The sequence below is a fragment of the Panthera onca genome, chromosome F1, assembly GCF_046562875.1.
Source record: "Panthera onca isolate mPanOnc1 chromosome F1, mPanOnc1 haplotype 2, whole genome shotgun sequence".
NCBI classification, from domain to species: Eukaryota; Metazoa; Chordata; class Mammalia; order Carnivora; family Felidae; genus Panthera; species Panthera onca.
In genome coordinates this window covers 66,951,837-66,971,677 of record NC_138355.1, presented here as the reverse complement: position 1 = coordinate 66,971,677, position 19,841 = coordinate 66,951,837, and positions in this window count along the sequence as shown.

The window sequence follows — 19,841 nt, the reverse complement described above, 5'->3', positions numbered from 1 at the left end:
CCCCGTACTTTAACGAGACATTGATAAATTAGAGAGTATTCAGTTTTGTGCCCAAGAAGGCAAAAGGTCTGGAGACAACTTTGCAGAAAGAAAACCGCAAATAGGTGTCTCCACAAGAGTAGATTAGGGGCAATCTGATCCCCAGCCTCAAATACGGAGAGAAGAAAGAACAACAGACATCCTGGGCGGCCCCAGGAAGCAGAATCAGGACCAGGAGGCGGAAGTTGCAGCAAACAGATTTCAATTCGAAGAAAAACCTTTCGACTCCCGGAGCTGTCCAGCAACGGAAGCGCCCGCCTCAGGAAGAGGCATCCGAAGTGGACGGCTGGAGAATGGACCCCAGACAGAAACCGGCGAGTACCTTCCTGCCCGGATGGAATATCGGCTAGGTAAACTCGGAGAGCCTTCCAAACGCGAGGTCGTCTGAGGAGTCTGAAGGCAAGCAGTGGGAGGGAAATGCTGAGACGCCTTCCGGTCTCTGAAGGTGCCGTTTTCATCCCTGACACCAGCCGCCAAGAGGAGTTTAAGCTACACTTAGGGAGAAGCCCCCACGCAGGAAGGAGATGACATCTTTCCTTCAACACTTGCATTGAAGAGAGAGAGAGGGAGTGAGAGAGAGAGAATCCCAAGCAAGCTCTGAGAACTGCCAGCACAGAGCCCTCCCACTTCAATGGGAGCAGAGACCTGAGCAGAGAGCAGGGAGGGCTGAGCAGAGAGCAGGGGGGGCTGAGCAGAGACCAGGCAGAATCTGAGGACTACACGGCAGGAACTGGAAGAGAGCTTGGCAGTCACCGAATCCAACACCTTGTTTTATTTATTTATTTTTGTTTGTTTGTTTGAATATTTGTTTATTGTTTATTTACTCTTGAGAGAGAGAGAAAGAGCACGAGCCGGGGAGGGGCAGAGAGAGAGGGAGACACAGCATCCGGAAGCAGGCTCCAGGCTCCGAGCTGTCAGCACAGAGCCCCGGACGCAGGGCTCGAACTCACAAACTGCGAGATCATGACCTGAGCCGAAGCCCGATACTTAACTGACTGAGCCATCCAGGTGCCCTTGTTCGCTTGTTTTTTTAAGTTTGTTTATTTATTTTGAGAGAGAGAGAGAGAGAGACTGAGTTGGGGAGGGGCAGAGAGAGAGAGGGAGAGAGAGAGAGAGAATCCCAAGCAAGCTCTGAGTACTGCCGGGCCCAAACTCATGAAACCGTGAGATCATGACCTGAGCTGAAACCAAGAATCAGATGCCTAACCGACTGAACCACCCCCCTCCCCGAGGCGCCCCCAACCGGCTTGCTTGAAAACCGGCTTGTTTTCAAAGCCGATAGGTAGGCCACCGTCCACAAGGGCCGTGTGACTCACCGGTGTTGGTGGACTGGGGTGAGAACCCGGGGTCTCCATTCTGGGCCCTGGTGCTTGGTGCCTTCCCCTGCCCAGCAGCCCCTGCGCTCAGAGCTGCCTGCCTCCCCCCTCATCACTGCCCTGCTGGAAAGCAGAAGGGGTTACTGGGCCCCTCCGCTCAGGGATCCCTCAGGGCCTGGGGGTGGGGGGAGGGGGCAGCCGCAGCTGTTGTGCCAGCTCCGAATTTCTTCAGATAATCAATTGGCCTCGCTGCGCTCTGCTCCAAGGACCAGGACCGAGGAGCTGGAGGCGGGGAGGGTGTGGGGGGGGGGGGTGGAGAGGGCAGGAGGCCAGGCGCTGGGAAAGGGGACCGTCTGGGAGACCGAAGCCCCCAGGCTTTGAGGGAAAGTGGGAGCCTGGGGCTAACACAGAGGGAGGGAGGAAGGGAATGTTAGGAGAGGAGGCATCTGGGGCCCTCATTCCACGTCCTCCAAAACCCAGCACGTGGGCCAGTGGGATGGGCGCGGGGTGGGTGGGGGCGCCAGGCAAGTGGGACTGGAGCACCTCACCCCTCCTTCCTCCTCCAGCCCCTTCCCATCCCTGCCAGCCCCTTCCTGCGGCTCATGCCCTCTTCCTTCTGGTGACCGCAGGCCCTGACCTGCCAGTGCTCTGCCCCTTTCTCAGCAAACTCCGCCCCCTGTGGCAGAGCCCACAGCAGGGCCCCAGGGGCTTGAGAGTGGAGGGGAGGCTTTTAGTCACTCTTCGCCTCCCCCTTCACACACACACACACACACACACACACACTCTCTCTCTCTCTTCGTAGGCTACCAGGCATACGGTCCCTTTGTGCCACACAATGGAAGCCTTGCCTGTGACCCTTTCCAGTCTGGGCCTGGGGGCTCCTCTCTGTCCTGTCGCCCCCCGTCCTTCCTTCATCCGCAGTGCAGGGCCTACGTTTGCCTTCTCCTCTTCCGCTAGCTGGACCGCCCCCCCTGCCCCCTGCTTCCCTCTTTCTGCCTCTTGTCTGCTTGCTTGTGTCCTTTCCCGAACTCTAGAAATGGAAGGAACCTGCAGAAGGCCATGGTCCTTGGAGGCTGGTTTGGGGAGAGGAACCAAGCAGAGGGGGCCATGTTGTGATGGAGGGGACAGGGAGCCCACAACTGGCAGCCCGAGGACCTGGGTCCCAGCTCCGAATGCACCTTCACTCTTTGTCCTGTAAGGGGCCAACCACATGCCCTCCTGGGCTCTCAAGTTCCTCACCTGTGAAATGGGGGATACACTAAGACCTGCCTCACAGGGGTGTTATGAGGGTGAAATGAAATCATCCTGGGGGTGCTCAGCGTGACAAATGCTCACTTAATGGTACAGTAAGGGGCAGTAAGTAAGTAGCAGGCCCAACCTGTACTGTTGTACGGTTTGCGCACTCTACAAGGTGCCAGGCCAAGGTAGTGAAGGGGCCTGACATCCAGCCACAACCACCGGTGGCAGCTTCCCCCGACAGGGAGCCCTGGGAAGCAACCCCTCATGTGGGTTCCCGAGCATGAACTTCCGGGAGTCCAACGGAGCACCCAAGAGCCCCGACAACCCTGAAAAGCAAGACAGAGCCAGAGGCGACCAGAGGCTACGGGGACCCCAGAGAGGGAGATCCCTGAGCTCAGCCTTCCCTGGAAAGGCGAGAAAAGCCAGACTAGGAAATCCGCGCCACCCATCGAGGCGACACCCCAGCTGAGACGAGGGGGACCGAAGAAGCCGAAGAGCTGGGGGGTGGGGCAGAGCTCAGCAGGTGTGTGGGCGGGAGCACCCCTGGCTCTTGCCCCTCCTCCTCGGTTCCCCCGCTTAAGCGACGTCCGCCGAGCCCGCCTGAGAATCGCTGGTTGAACACCGCCCCCTGCCGGCCGCCAGCCGAGCCGTCTCCTTTCTCTCTGGAGCGGAGCTGCCACCAATCTGGGAGAGAGGTCCGCCCGGCGGGGGGGGGGGGCAAAGGGTGAGGGAGGTGTGGCGGGGGTTGCAAGCCACAGCTGCGTGGTTGGCAGAGTTTCTGGAAGGCGAATGAGGGCGGGTTGCCGCCTAGGGACGAATAGGGACCAGAATTCGTAGGTGGGTCATTTACGTGTGTTAATGCGGTCGTGTCCGGATGGATTTTTTTTTTTTTTTTCCTGTCTGTGTCCATTTCATTGGCTGCGGGTCTGCGTCCGTGTGTGTGTGTGTGTGTGTGTGTGTGTGTGTGTGTGGTGTCTCCGGGGTGCTCGCCTGCTTCCGCGCTGCTGTCTGGGCGCAGCATAGGTGTGCTTGATTCTGGGTCTTTTCTTACAAAATTGTATTTGTGTCTTCTTGGGGTGGGGGAGGGGCAGAGAGAGAGAGAGAGGGAGAGAGGGCATCCCAAGCAGGGTCCTCGCTGTCATCGAAGAGCCCGAGGCGGTCCAACCGACAGTCATGAGCCAAAGCCAGGAGCTCAACCCACCGAGCCACGGGGGGGGGGGGGGTGGGGGGGGGGTGGGGGGGGGTGGGGAGCCTCCTTTTATTATAACCTCGTGGCTGTCTCTTCATCGGCCAGTCCCGTTTTATTCAACGCACTGCGCGTGGGTTGAACAGCCAACGTGTGCCAGACACAGTTGTGGGTTCTGGCCACAGTTCAGGCCCCTGTGGGTTCAGGCCCACAGTTGTGGGCCTGTGGGTACAGGCCGTCTACAGGAGGGGGCCGGCGGGGAGACAGACGTCTGAACACGTCGACCCCGTGACGGTGACGAGAGTGGCTCAGGACCAGAGTGGAGCAAAGGAGGAGGAGGAAGTCAGGGGCAGCGTTGGTGAGGGGGGGAAGCAGGTCACATGGGAGCCGGGCTTTGAAGACAGGTAGGGGTGTGCCAGGTCAGGACAGGTGCTTGTGGAGAATTCCGTGGGGCGCTGTCGAGACCCCCCCACCAGCCCCCCACCCCCTTCACACATCTCCTCCTTCTGGGGACAAGGGCTCTCACTTCCCCCGCCGCACGAGTGGCTCAGGAACTGCCTTGGGAGGAAGACATCTGCTTTGTCTGAGCCCCCTCCCTAGGGCAGTGTGCGTGCAAGGACTAGCAGGTGAGGGTTGCAGAGCCCTTGTCCCGGGGCAGCCGCAAAAGGCTGGCTCCGCTTGAGACCTCCCGAGGGACAGCCAGGGTGTTGCCTTTCAGCTCTGTCCCTGCTCGCTGCAGCTTCTCTTACACCTAACAGGTGTCCCCCAGAGTGCCCCCGAGTCCTCTCCTGCAGTTTCAGCAGGCTAAGGCAAGGTCAGCCGAGCGACGACAAGAGTCGGTGCTGAAGCAGAATGGAGAAGAGAGGACAGACCGAGGGGAGCTATTTAAACGAGACTCGGTAGGGTCGGGTGATGGATTCGACACAGCGGGCGAGAGGAGAGCCCCCAGGTCTCCGGCGCGGGCGCCTGGATGGGCGGAGGTGCTCCCTTCCAAGGCCGACCACAGAGGAGGAGGCTCGTGGGGAATGGTGGGGGCACCACGGTGGCCGTGGCTGTGACATTCCAAGGAGCGTGGCACAAAGGCAGGCGGGAACCTTCCCGCGGTGAGGTCTGGAAGGAAGTTGGCTCCTCGGGCGTTTGTTGATTAGCCAGACCTCTTTACGAGGACGTCTCCCGGAAACCTGCAACTCCGTATACCCAACACTGGCCTCCCTGTCCTCTCCACCCTCAACCCCGCTTCTCCCTGGGTGTTTCTCGAAGGAGCAAATGGCGCCCCCTGCATTCAGTTGCCCTGGAGATCGCGCTTCTTTCCCTCCACTGCCACGGCCAATCCGTGGTCAGCATCCATCCCTCTTACCTTCTACACGTGACTGGGAGCTGTTTCTGTATCCCCACCAGTCTCCCCCCTGGCTTTCCCGCACTGGTCTCCTTGCCCCTTGGCTTCCTCCCGCTAAATCTGCCTTCCCGACTGCCATCTGAGTGACCCACCCCGAATGCCAGTCTAATCAAACCGGTCTACACTCAGATTCTTTTAATGGGGCCCCATTACCTCTCAAATAAAATCCAAACTCTCCAATATGGCCTGGAAAGCCCTTCGGGGGTGCAGCTCCTGCTGGTCTGTCTGGCCCCACCTGCCACTTGACCTTCTCGCTCTGTGCTCTAATGTTCTAAGGAGCCGTGAGCTCTCTGGCACGCTCCATAGGGCTTCTGCTCCTGTGGTTCCTCGTCCTACGTCACTCAGGGAAGTCCGGATTCGTCCTTGGAGACAGTGCAGGTGTCTTCTCCTCGGGGACACCTCCCCACTTGGTGTGCCCTCCTACAGCCCCGAGCTCAGCACCCCCTGTGCTCCTTAGCCTTCTATACATCTCTCGACTCTTGCCCTCCCCACGCTGAACTGTGCTGAAGTCACCTACCTCCTCTCCGGTGCGTTTCAGTGTGACCTGGGGTTGAATTACGTGAAATCTCTGAGCATCTGTTTCCTCATCAGAGATAACATCAAGGCTAGCGCATAACAATGCTCCATAAATGGTGGTTATATTAGGATAATTATTGCTTTTATTACCTTCCTCCTTCCCAGCACCCACCTGTTACCATTGTTTTAATTGTTTACCTTTTTTTAAAGCTTGTATTTTTAAGTAATCTCTACCCCCCCCCCCCCCCCCGTGTGGGGCTGGAACTCACAACCCCGAGATCAAGAGTCACCTGCCCTACTGGCTCAGCCAGCCAGGCGCCTCACCCCCAGTGACCGGTTTACCTTGAGAATATGTATTTGTTTACCTGTGCCAGTCCATTTGACATCTCAGATGGGGTTCTCGTAAGTTACTTCCCTCCAGAAGCCGTGTCTTATCTTTCCACCTCACTGGAAGCCATAGGATTTCTCATTTTATTTATTTATTGATTGATTGATTTAAGGATTTCTCATTAAAAAAATTTTTTTTAATCTTTATTTATTTTTGAGAGAGAGAGAGAGAGAGAGAGAGAGAGAGAGAGAGAGAGAGACAGCATGTGAGCAGGGGAGGGGCAGAGAGAGAGGGAGACACAGAATCTGAAGCAGGCTCCAGGCTCTGAGCTGTCAGCACACAGCCCGATGCGGGGCTCGAACTCACAGTCCGCGAGATCATGACCCGAGCTGAAGTCGGACGCTCAACTGACTGAGCCACCCAGGTGCCCCAAGGATTTCTCATTTTATTTTTATTTATTTAAAAAAAAAATTTTTTTTAACATTTTATTTATTTTTGAGACAGGGAAAGACAGAGCATGAATGGGGGAGGGGCAGAGAGAGAGGGAGACACAGAATCTGAAACAGGCTCCAGGCTCTGAGCTGTCAGCACAGAGCCCGACATGGGGCTGGAACTCACGGACCGCGAGATCATGACCTGAGCCGAAGTCGGACGCTTAACCGACTGAGCCACCCAGGCGCCCCAGGATTTCTCATTTTAAAAAAGTGTTTCAAAAATTAACAAAGTAATATATGCCTATTGTAACAAATTCAAAGAATACTAAATTACACCAAGTTAAAAGTAAATGGGGCACTGGGTGGCTCAGTGGGTCAAGCATCCAACTCTTTTTTTTTTTTTTAATTTTTTTAACGTTTATTTATTTTTGAGACAGAGAGAGAGCATGAACAGGGGAGGGGCAGAGAGAGAGGGAGACACAGAATCTGAAACAGGCTCCAGGCTCTGAGCTGTCAGCACAGAGCCCGACGCGGGGCTCGAACTCACGGACCGTGAGATCGTGACCTGAGCCGAAGTCGGACGCTTAACCGACCAAGCCATCCAGGCGCCCCAAGCATCCAACTCTTAATCTTGGCTCAGGTCATGAGATCGAGCCCCACAGGATTCTCCCTCCTCTCCCTCTCTCTCTGCCCCTCCCACGTGTGTGTGTGTGTGTGTGTGTGTGTGTGTGTGTGTGTGTGTTTTCTCTCTCCCTCTCAAAATAAAACGGGGGCTCCTGAGTGGCTCCGTCAGTTGAGCATCCAACTCTTGATTTTGGCTCAGGTCATGCTCTCACTCACAGTTGGTGGGATCGAGCCCTGTGTTGGGCTCTGTGCAGATAGTGTGGAGCCCGCTTGGGATTCTCTCCCCACCCCCCCTTGTGCACTCACGTGCATATGGGAGCTGTCTCTCTCTCTTTCTCTCTCAAAATAAATAAACATTAAAAAAAGAGAATGTACCTTTAAATTTTTGATAAATGCTTGCAAACTGCCCTCCAAGACGTCTTTATCAATATATACACTACTTCCAACCACATACGAGAGTCTGCATTTCTTCACGCCCTTCATAGCAATGTATATTACCATTCTTTTCCATTTCTTTCCAAGTTCATGGGCAAAAGGGAATACTGAATTTTTCTTTTTCTTTTTTTCTTTTTCTTTTTTTTAACATTTATTTATTATTGAGAGACAGAGAGAGATAGAGCATGAGCATGGGAGGCGAAGAGAGAGGAGGAGACACAGAATCCGAAGCGGGCTCCAGGTTCCGAGCTGTCAGCACAGAGCCTGACGCGGGGCTCGAACCCACGAACTGCGAGATCATGGGCTGAGCCGAAGTCGGACGCTCAACCGACTGAACCACCCAGGTGCCCCTTGAATTTTTCTTTAATTGAGATTTTCCTTACTTGAGGTTGATGATCATGATGTCATATACTTCTTAGATGTTTGTATTTCTGCTGTGAATTGTCTATCCTTGGCCTATTGAAAAAAACTTGAGTTCATTTTTAAAATTTTATGCTATATTTTTTTCTTAAAAACATACAGTGTCTTTTAAGTAAAACAATGCTCTTGCCCTTCTTTTGTTTAACTGGAATAATCAGCGAAATCCCTCAGTTTGTGGCACATGAAATCATTAGGCCACCCCTCCCTTCTTACTGCCTCTTCTTTTGCCATTCCTGTCCCCTTCTCCTTGCCACCCCTTCTGTGGGCATGTACCGATTTATTTAGTCAGTGCAGTGGGCCCTCCCTTTCATTCATTTATTGACACATATATGTATACCTGATCAATGCATCATATTATTTTGTGGGGCACCTAGGTGGCTCAGTGGGTGGAGCATCTGACTCTTGATTTCGGCTGAAGTCATGATCCCAGGGTTATGAGATCGAGCCCCAAGTTGGGTTCCACATGGAGCTTGGAGCCTGCTTAGATTCTCTCTCTCCCTCTCCCTCTGCCCCTCCTTGGCTCTCGTGCTCTCTCTTTAAAAAAGCGTATCATAGGGGCACCTGGGTGGCTCAGTCAGTTAAGTGTCTGACTTCAGCTCAGGTCACGGTCTTGCGGTTTGCGAGTTCGAGCCCCGCGTCGGGCTCTGGGCTGATGGCTCAGAGCCTGGAGCCTGCTTCGGATTCTGTGTCTCCCTTTCTCTCTCCCTCTCCCCTGGCTCACACTCTGTCTCTCTCTCTCCCTCTCAAAAATAAATAAACATTTAAAAAGTTAAAATATATATATATATATATATATATATATATATATATATATATAATCTTGTGTGTTTTATATTTCCGGACAATAGCGTAGTATAACATCTCATTCTGTTTGTTTTACTTTTCTTTTTTCTTCTTACTAAACACTGTGGGTTTTTTTTAATCTTCATTTATTTTTTGAGAGAGAGAGAGAGAGAGAGACCGTGAGCGGGGCAGAGGCACAGAGAGGGGGGCAGAGAATCCAAAGCGGGCTTTGTGCTGACAAGACAGAGCCTGATTTGGGGCTCAAACCCACGGGAACACAGCGTAACTACAGACTTGTTGTATCACCCCGTTGGACACCCGAAACTAACGTAACATTGTGCGTCCACTGCACCTCAATAGCAACAAACAAATAAGTTCGAAACATCAACAACTTCTATTCTGGCTTTCTGTCCTTGCTGCTTGCCACTTGCTGTGCCGGCCGTAAGCTCCCTGGCACCCCTCTTGGTCACGCCTTGCAAAATTGAAGAAATCAAGGACTTTCTGCTCCTGGCCAGGTGAAAGGATGCCAGAACTGTTGAGATCACGAAAACTAAGGAAAAGGTGAAGGTTAAAGTTCAATACCTTGGTCATCGAAGACAAAGAGAAGGCGGAGACGCGGAACAGACCCTGCCCCCCGGGTTTGGCAATGAAGGAGCTGAAACGAACCTGGCGCCCTGATCGGAATTGTAGTAAAATTTTCAGATTCTCTCTCTCTCTCTCTCTCTTTTTTTAAAGTAGGCTTCTCGCCCAGCGCAAAGCCCAGTGCAGGGCTTGAACTCACAACCCTGATATCAAGACGTGAGCCGATATCAAGAGTCAGACGCTTAACCAACTGAGCCACCCGGACACCCCCAAATGTTAATAATTCTTTGAGAAACACACACACAGAACCTTCCATTCTGCTTTTATGTATGAGATGGAATTTAAAAACAATATAGGGTGGACTAGTTCCTTCTTTGTATCCACATATGCCCTGTGCACCTTCTACCGCGTATTTAGCATACAAGATTGTTTCCCAGTTTTTTGCTGCCATGAGTATTCTAGAACTTGTCATTTCATGTATCCATTATAGGGTTATTTTTGCAACCTAGTCCTGGGAACGGAACTGGATTATAGACTTTACACATCCATATTCGGTTTCCTTAGACACGTCCAGGCTGTGCTACAGGACCTATCAGGTTAGACTCCCAGCAGCCCCTGTGGATCATCTTGTTTCCCGCCACCTCACGAGCACTCGATACCAACTTCTAGATTTTGCTGCTGCTGAAGCTGAGGTGATAGGTATTCGTTTCCTGTTTGGTTTGACTGTCGGAGATTTTCCAATTGGTTGTATGATCTCTAGGACTATAAGACTGTAGGATCGGTAGGATCATGGATAGTTAAGGCTTTTGGCGTGCAGACGTTTTTATTTGATCGCATTTATAACCTTGTCTTCTATGATTTCTGTATGTGGGGCCTTGGACATCCCCGCTTCAAAAGCATAAAAGAAAGAAAGGAAACACTCGATTGCGGCTGTCAACCAAGAGGAGAGGCTAAAAAGCAACCAAATGCATTTATTTGGGGCCTTCGGGATTGTAATCCCCAAGGGACAAGGCATGGAGTTGACCAAAATTGGAAGTGTCCTCCCCAATTTTGAGAGGGGAGTGCAGGCTTATAAAGGTTCAAAAGCCACAAGGTTACAAAACTTGTTTTAAAAGAATTGTGATTGGTGCTGCAGAGTTTGAATTCCCTAACGCGATGGGCGGCTCAGCTAACAGGTGTTACATTCTATTTCCGTCCAAATTAGAAGGATGTGTTCCAGGAGGTGGTCCAGGTAGAACGGACAAGTTGCAAATGACAAAAATCAAGAGTTTGTGGTGTTCCAAGATTTGAAACGGGAGAAGCCAGAGGCCCTTCTTCCTCAGTATCTTCCCCACCCTATTGTAAATGACTCAACAATGTTCACTTCACTTAGGAATCTTCTTTCACACTTTTCTTCTTTTAAGTTTATTTATGTATTTCGAGAGAGAGACAGCGGGGGAGGAGCAGAGAGAGAAGGAGAAAGAGAATCCAAAGCAGGCTCCAAACTATCAGCGCAAAGCCCAACACGGGCCTCGATCTCACGAACCGTGAGATCACGACCTGAGCCAAAATCAAGAGTCGGATGCTTAACCGACTGAGCCACCCAGGCGCCCCTTTCTTCTAATACTTATATTATTATTCCTTTAGTGGGGCTGTTGTTTACCTTTAGCTGCATTTCATTAGATACAAGAAGTGAGGTAGAACTCCAAGCTTACATTTTCCAAACAGTTACCTGGTTATCTTAATGCCATTTATTGAATAATCTGTCTTTTCATTGTTCAAAGAACAATTTTATTTTTTCATTTGCAATATAGTTATATATTATTTCCTTTCCTTTTTTTTTTTTTTTTTTGAGTTTCGAGAGTTCTTTATATAATCTAATACAAGGCCGTTATCAAATACGCAACATGCAAATATTTCCCCCTAGTCTGTGACTTGTCTTTTCACTTCTTAAAAGTGTGTTTTCAGGAGTGCCTGGGTAACTCAGTTGGTTAAGCACCTGACTCTTTTTTTTTTTCCTTTTTTTGAGAGAGAGAGAGGGGGCGCAAGTGAGTAAGGGGCAGAGAGAGAGAGAGAGAGAGAGAGAGAGAGAAACGGGTCTCATCCAAAGAGGGGCTTGAGCTCACTCCATATGGGACTCAAACTCACGAACTGAGCTGTGAGGTCATGACCTGATCCGAAGTCAGATGCTTAACCACTCAGCCACCCGGGGAACCCCTGACTTTTGATCTCAGCTCAGGTCTTGATCTCGGGGTCATGAGTTCAAGCCCCACGTTAGGCTGAGCGCGGAGCCTCCTTAAAAAAACAAACAAGGGGCGCCTGGGTGGCTCAGTTAGTGAAGCAACCAACTCTTGGTTTCCGCTCAGGTCGTGATCTTGGTGTTCGTGGGATCGAACTCCGTGTCCGGCCCCACACTGACAGCACGGAGCCTGCTCGGGATTCTCTCTCCCATTCCCTCTCTGCCCGACTCCCATGCTCGCTCACTCTGTCTCTCTCAAAAATAAATAAACTTGAAAAATTTTAAAAACAAAAAAAAAAGTGCTTTTGAAAGCAGTTCTCAATTTTTGTAAAGTCCAACTTATCATTTAATGTTTTGTGACAATTAATAAAGGGAAACTTTATTAGTGGAATCCAGAGGCCGGAGGGGAAGCCATACCACTCAATGTCAAATACTGGAAGAATTGTCAGTTACAGACCCCTGCAGAATCTGGGATTCTGGATCATCACTCTGAATCATCAACAGGAAAGGATGATCAACCACAGGCCCCAAAGGAAAAGATGGACATTGGCTCTTCTACAAGAAATCGGCCACCCCTGCAACTCAGCCAATGTGTAACCCTCCTCACCCTCAACTCTTGCTTTTCTTCCGTGGACTTTGGTTCAAAACACACACCCCCCTCTCCTTCTTTTGCATAAAATAACAGTCCTCTTCTTTGTTGGGCTTGCCTGTGAATTTTGTCATAGTTTGTACGTCCTGAATTTCAATTCTCCATTATTGAATAAACCTACTTTTTGCTGGCAATATAACTGACTTTATTTTTTTATTAAAAAAAATTTTTTAATGTTTATTTTTGAGAGAGAGAGAGAGAGAGAGAGCATGAGCAGGGGAAGGGGAGAGAAAGAGGGAGACACAGAATCAGAAGCAGCCTCCAGGCTCTGAGCTGTCAGCACAGAGCCGGATGCGGGACTCAAACCTACGAGCCGCAGCGAGCAGCGAGGTCATGACCTGAGCCCAAATGGGACGGACGCTCAACTGACTGAGCCACCCAGGCGCCTCCATAATGGACTTTATTTTTAAGGTTTATCATCTTCTATGGATCCTGCTTTTTAGGGTCCTAAGACTGTTGCCTAGCTGAAAGTTGCAAAGATTTGCTCTCCTATGTTTTCTTCTAGACATTATGTTTTACATTTAATTTAATGATCAACTTTGAGTTAATTTTTGTGTATGATGCCAGGTATAGATTGATGTTCTCTCTCTCTCTCTCTGTCTTTTGGCCTGTAGACATCCAACTGTTCTATATTGAAAAGACTGTCCCTTCTTTAGTGCATTGTCTTTGCCCATTTGTCAAAAATCCATTGACCATATGTATGTGGATCTATTTATGAACTCTCTATTCTGTTCCATTGATCTATCTGTCTTTTGTAAGCACCTATACTATACTATCTTAATTATCGTAGCTCTATAATAAATCATGAATTTCTGTAAGTGTTTCAGCTGTATTCTTGTTTTTCAAAGTTGTTTTGGCTGTTCTAGACCCTTTGGAATTCCATACAACACTTAGAATCAGGTTGTCAGTTTCCATAAACATTGTTGTGATGTTGCTTGGGATCACGTTAGATCTTTAGATCAATTCGGGGGGATTGAAATCTTAGTAATAGGGGTGCCTGGCTGTATCTGACTTTAGCTCAGGTCATGATCTCATGGTTCATGAGTTCGATCCCCATGTCAGGCTTTGTGCTGACAGCTCAGATCCTGGAACCTGCTTTGGATTCTGCGTCTCCCTCTCTCTCCCCCTCCCCGACTCATGCTCTCCCTCTCTCTCTCTAAAAATTAAATAAACATTAAAACATAAAAAAATGTAAGTCATAAGAAACCTTAATAATATTGAGTCTTCTAATCCATGGGCAATATATATCTTCCCATTTATTTAGGTCTTTTTAAATTTATTTGAGCAATGTTTTATGTTTTCAACGCACAGCTTTTGTCAGATTTATTCCCAAGTATTTTATGGGGTTTTTTTTGATGCTAATATCAATGATATTCTTAAACTTATTTTTTTGAGTGTTGATTGCTCATATCATGGGTTAAATTTATGCCCTCTCAGAGATATGTGGAAGTCCTTACTAATCCAGGAAACCTGTGAATGTAATCTCATTTGGAAGTAAGATCTGTGCTGCTGTAATTAGAGTTAAGATGAGGTCATACTGGAGTAGGATGGGCCCGTAATCCAATGTGATAGATGTCCTTATAAGAAAGAAATTTGGACACAGATATGCAGAGAGGGAAAAAGATATAAAACCCCACAGGGAAAAGATGGACCCGTGACAATGGAGGTAGACATTGGAGTGATGCATTTACAAGCCAAGGAACACACGGATTGCCGGAAGACACAGGAAGCTAACGCAGGCAAGGAGGGATTCTCCCCTAGATCCTTCCGTGAGAGCGTGGCACTGCCGATACCTTGCTACCAGACTTCCAGCATCCAGAACTCTGAGACAATACCTTTCTGCTCTTTGAAGCCATCCTGGTTGTGATACTTAATTATGGCAGCCATAGGAAACTAAGTCAACGAGTAGGTAGAGACACAATTGATTTCTGCATATTGATCTTATATCCTGAAAACGTGTTAAAACTGAGTTGTTAGTTCTGGTAACTTTTTTGTAGATTCCACTGAATTTTCTGCATAGTTGATTATGTCATCTCTGAACAAAAACAATTTTACTTCTTCCTTTCCAATCTGGATGGCATTATTTACTTTTCTTGCCTTATTGCACTGGCTAAAACCTCCAGTATAATGCTGAAGAAAAGTGAGAGCAGGGGTGCCTGGATGGTTCAGTTGGTTGACCATCTGACTTTGGCTCAGGTCATGATCTCACGGTTTGTGAGTTTGAGCCCTGCGTTGGGCTTGGTCTTCTCAGCACCAAGTGCTGTCAGAGCCTGCTTCAGATCCCCTGTCCCCCTCTCTCTCTGCCACTCACCCCCCCTCAAAAATAAATAAAACATTAAAAAAAAGTGGTGAGAGCAGATATCCCTGCCTTGCTCCTGCTCTTAGGAGGAAAGCATTCAGTCTTCTACTATGATGTTTTTATAAGATGTTATCCCTTAGTTGTGTGTATATGTGCATGGATGTGTGTGTGTGTGTGTGTGTGTGTGTGTGTGTGTGTGTGTGTGTAGGTGACTTTTATCTGACTGAAGAAGTTTCCTTCTATTCCAAATTTGTTGAGAGGTTTTTCTTCAAATCTGAAATTTATATTGGCTTTTTGCCAAATGTTTTCTTGATAGTTGTTGAGATGATTATGTTTCCTGGAGTGTTTGGGTGGTTCAGCTGGTTGAGTGTGTAAGTCTTGATTTCAGCTCAGGTCATGATCCCAGGGTTGTGGGATGGAGTCCTGCATTGGGCTCCACATTGAACGTGGAGCCTGCTTAAGATTCTTTCTCTCTCTCTCTCTTTCTCTCTCTCTTCTTCTGCCCCTCTCTGCTACTCATGAACTCTCTCTCTCTCTCTTTAAAATAAGTAAAATAAAATAAAATAAAATGTCTAAAAAATGGTTTCTAATGCTTCAGATGTTAACTCCACCTTGCATTTTTGGTCATGATGTATTATCCTCTTTATATAATGTTGGATTTGATTTACTAAAATGCTGTCGGGGCACCTGGGTGGCTCAGTCGGTTGAGTGTCCGACTTCAGCTCAGGTCATGATCTTGCGGTCCGTGAGTTCGAGCCCCGCGTCAGGCTCTGGGCCGATGGCCCGGAGCTTGGAGCCTGCTTCCGATTCTGTGTCTCCTTCTCTCTCTGACCCTCCCCCGTTCATGCTCTGTCTCTCTCTGTCTCAAAAATAAATAAATGTTAAAAAAAAAAATTAAAAAAAAAATAAATAAAATAAAATGCTGTCAAGGATTTTTGCATCTATGTTCCTATGGGTTTGTAGTTTTCTTGTAATATCTTTGTCTCATTCTGGTGTTAGAGTAACCGCGGTTTTGTATAAATGAATTGGGTAGTATTCCCTCTGCTTCAATTCTCTGAAAGAGTTTGAGTGAAATTGATATTATTTCTTTATTAATGTTTGGTAGAATTAACCAGTAAAGCTACTTAGGTCTGGTGTTTCCTTTGTGGGAAGGTTGTTAACCACAGTTCAATTTGTTTAATAGCCACAGGCTAATTCAGATGGTCTATTTCTTCTTGAGTGAGTTGGATATTTTGTTACTTTCAAGGAATTTTACATTCATCTAAGTTGTCAAAATTTTTTGCATAAAGCTGTTAATAATATTCTTTTATTATCCTTTTAATATCTCTAGAATCTGTGGTGATGCCACGTCTCTCATTCCTGTTATTAATGATATATATTTCTTTTTCTTGTTTGCCTGATAACTCTGGCTAGATTTATCTATTTTTCTTTTTTTTTTTAATTTTCTTTTTTAACGTTTTATTTATTTTTGAGACAGGGAGAGACAGAGCATGAACAGGGGAGGGTCAGAGAGAGGGAGACACAGAATCTTAAACAGGCTCCAGGCTCTGAGCTGTCAGCACAGAGCCCGACACGGGGCTCGAACTCACGGACCGCGAGATCATGACCTGAGCCGAAGTCGGCCGCCCAACCGACTGAGCCACCCAGGAGCCCCCTAGATTTGTCTATTTTTCCTATCTTCTCTGAGAACCAGCTTTCGTTTCTACTAATTTTTTCTATTGAGTTTGTTTTCTATTTCACTGATTTTTTTTTTTTTTTAATTTTAAGAGTGGTGGGGGGCGGGTGGAGAGAGCACTAGCAGGGGAGGGGCAGAGGGAAAGGGAGAGAGACAACCCCAAGCGGGCTCTGCCCTGTCAGTGCAGAGCCAGCCACAATGCTCAGTCCCGCAGACTGCAAGAGCCCAACGGACTGAGACACCCAGGCACCCCTCTATTTCATTGGTTTCTGCTTGTTTTTATTATTTCCTTACTTCTGTTTACTTTGTGTTTAATTTGCATTTCCCCCTAATTTTGTAAGGTGGAAGCTGACATCATTGACTTGAGACCTTTTTGTTTCCTCTTTTTTCTTTTATTTATTAAAAAAAATGTTTATTTATTTATTTTGAGACAGAGAGGGAGAGTGACGCTTAACTGACTGAGCCACCCAGGCACCCCTCTTTTTTTCTTTTAAAGATTTGATTTTTAAGTAAGTAATCTCTACACCTACATGCGACTTGAAATCACAACCCTGAGATCAAGAGTCACAACCCTCTATCAGCTGAGCCAGCCAGGTGCCCCAACCTGTTTTCTTTTTTAACATAGGCTGTTAGAACTATAAATTTCCCTTTAAGGGCTACTTTAGCTATCAAATTTAATTATGTTGTGTCTTAATTTTCATTCAGTTCAAAAATTTAAATTTTCTCATTGACTTCTTCTTTTACCCATGAATTATTTAGAACAGTGTTGTTTAGGGGTGTCTGGGTGGCTCAGTAGGTTGAGTGTCCAACTTCGGCTCAGGTCATGATCTCATGGTTCGTGAGTTTGAGCGCCGCGTCGGGCTCTGTGCTGACAGGTCAGAGCCTGGAGCTGCTTCAGATTCTGTGTCTCCCTCTCTGTCTGCTCCTCCCCTGCTCACACTCTCTCTCTGTCTCAAAAATAAATGAACATTAAAAAACAAAGAACAGCGTTGCTTAGTTTCCAAGTATTTGGGATTCTCTAGGTATTCTTCAATTGTTGACATATAATTTAATACCACTGTGGTCAGAGAATATATTTTGTGTGATCTCATTCCTTTTAAATTTACCAAGACTTCTTTCATGGCCTAAGGTATGGTCTATCTTGGTGAATGTTCCTTGCACACTTGAAAAGCATGTGTATTCTGCTGTTATTGAGTGGAATGTTCTATAAATGTCAATCAGGTCAAGTTAATTGATAGTGTTGGTCAAGTCCTTAAATATCTTTACTGACTTTCCGATTTCTTTGTCCTATCAATTATTGAGACATAAGTATTGACACTTCTGATTATAATCATGGATTTGTCAATTTCCTTACAGTTCTATCAGTTTTTGCTTCGTGTACTTTGACTCTCTGTTATTTAGGTACATAAGTGCTTCCAATTATGTCTTCTTTAAAAAAAAAAAAAAAAGAAGATTTTAAAGCAATCTCTACAACCAACTTGGGGCTTGAACTCACAACCCCGAGATCAAGAGTCACATTCTCTACCGACACAGCCAGCTGGGTACCTCTCAAATCGTCATGTCTTCTTGATGAATTGACTTGTTTATCATTATGAAATGACCCTCTTTATTCATGGTAATACCCTTTGCCCTGAAATCTACTCTATCTAGTTTTAATATAGCCATTCTAACTTCATCTTGATTGGTGTTAGCATGATATATATTTTTCCATCCTTTCACCTTTATCTTTTCATGGTTTATAGTTAAAGGGGTTTCTTGTAGGCAGCATATAGTCAGATACTGCTTTTATAATCCAACTGGCAAACTCTGCCTTTTAATTGGTGTGTTTAGACCATTCACATTTAATGTAATTATTGATATGGTTGGGTTTAGATTTTCCATCTTGCTGTTTGTTTTCTCTTTGTACCATCTGTCCTTTATTCCTTTTTTCTTTTAATTGGTGTGTTTAGACCATTTTAATTGGTGTGTTTAGACCATTCACATTTAATGTAATTATTGATATGGTTGGGTTTAGATTTTCCATCTTGCTGTTTGTTTTCTCTTTGTACCATCTGTCCTTTATTCCTTTTTTCTTCCTTTCAGCCTTTTACTGAATGATGTAAATAACTGAAAGTCCAAATATAAAATATGGTAAGAGAGGTTCAGAGAAAGATTTGGGATCTTAGAGAAGGGAGAGATTAGATCAGACTGGTGGTGTCAGGAAAGGTTTAACAGAGAAAATATCATTTGAACTGGACCGTGAAATATTTTGGATAAAGGTGAGGGGGTTGGAAGGACACCATATTGAGGGAGTAGGGTGAGCAAAGAGGATGGAGGTAGGAAAGTGTGTGTTTGGTTCAGGGAAAAATGGATTATCCAGATGGCCAGAGGAAGAGCGGCAAGAGAAGATGTGGAGGGTGCTTGTGTTATTGCCAGCTTCCTTTGGACATCCCCACCCTGATGGCCTCCAGGCATCTGGGACACCTGTCAAATCAAACACATTATTTGCCTGCAAACCTACTCTCTCTCACTAGCCCATAATTTGATGCGTGGCATCACCATTTTCCTTGATATCTATACCGGAAGCCTCTGAGTCATCTTAAATGCCTCTTTGTCCCTCCACTGTACCCATCCCACCCACAGGTCACCTCTCAAATTTGAACTTTCCTTTCTAACTCCTCCCCACCCCCCACCCCCCGCCCCAGTCTTGGAGCCAGCACTTACTGCTTCTTGTTCTTGTATTCTCTCTTTCTCTCTCTCTTCCCAACTACTGCATTAGCCTTCTCACTGGTCTCTCCATTTCTAGATTCTTCCTTCACACCATCTTTCGCACAGCCACGAACTCCCTCTCACCCCTGAAAGTGGATGTGAAATTCTATATGTGTGGTTTTTTTTTTTTGTTTTTGTTTTTGTTTTTTTGGTGGGGAACCTGTAGCTTTCATCAAAGTCTCAAAGACAGCAGCAGTCTACAGAAAGCTAAGAGCGACCGTCCTGTTCTTTATTTCAAACAATTAATGCTCTGTGAATACAGGGCCGTTGACAGACTACTGAACAAGATGTCAGGAGACCTAGGTTCCAGCTCTGGTGCCTCTACTAATTAGTTGTACCATTTGAGGGCAAGGTGTTTTCCTGCAGCTTTTCCTTGTCCATAGAATAGAGAAAGATCCCTTCCAGTCTCAAAATGTTATCATTCTATTACTTACAAGTAGATTCCTTCAACATCAAATATTCCACTCAGGCTCTTCTCTCTTTTCTGTTCCTCTAGACAAACATTTACTGTTGTGTACCATTCACTGAGCTAAGTTCTGCGTTTAGAAAATAAATAAAGCCCTGTTTCTTCCACTTCAGAAGCTCACAGACCAGCTGGGCAGACAGATATGTAAATAAGAAATTACCATACAGTGTCGTAAAATGCAGAGCTTTGGGAGCACAAAGGAGGCCCTCTGGGGGAGGGGCATCTAACTTTGCTCGGGGAAAGTTGGAGAGGCCTCAAAGAGGGACCACAGCTGAGTCTTGAAGGGTGAACAGAATTTTCTAAGCAGAGGAGGAGGATGACATTTCAGGCAAAGGAAACACCATATGAAGGTACAGGGAAGCGGTCATGGGAGTCCTGAGTTGGCAGAGTAACCCATTCATGAGGAAAGTTTGAATGTATCTATGTTGACTTTTGGGCTTTGAATGCACAGAGGGTAACAGGAGAGAAGGCTGGAGGGGGAGAGGGAG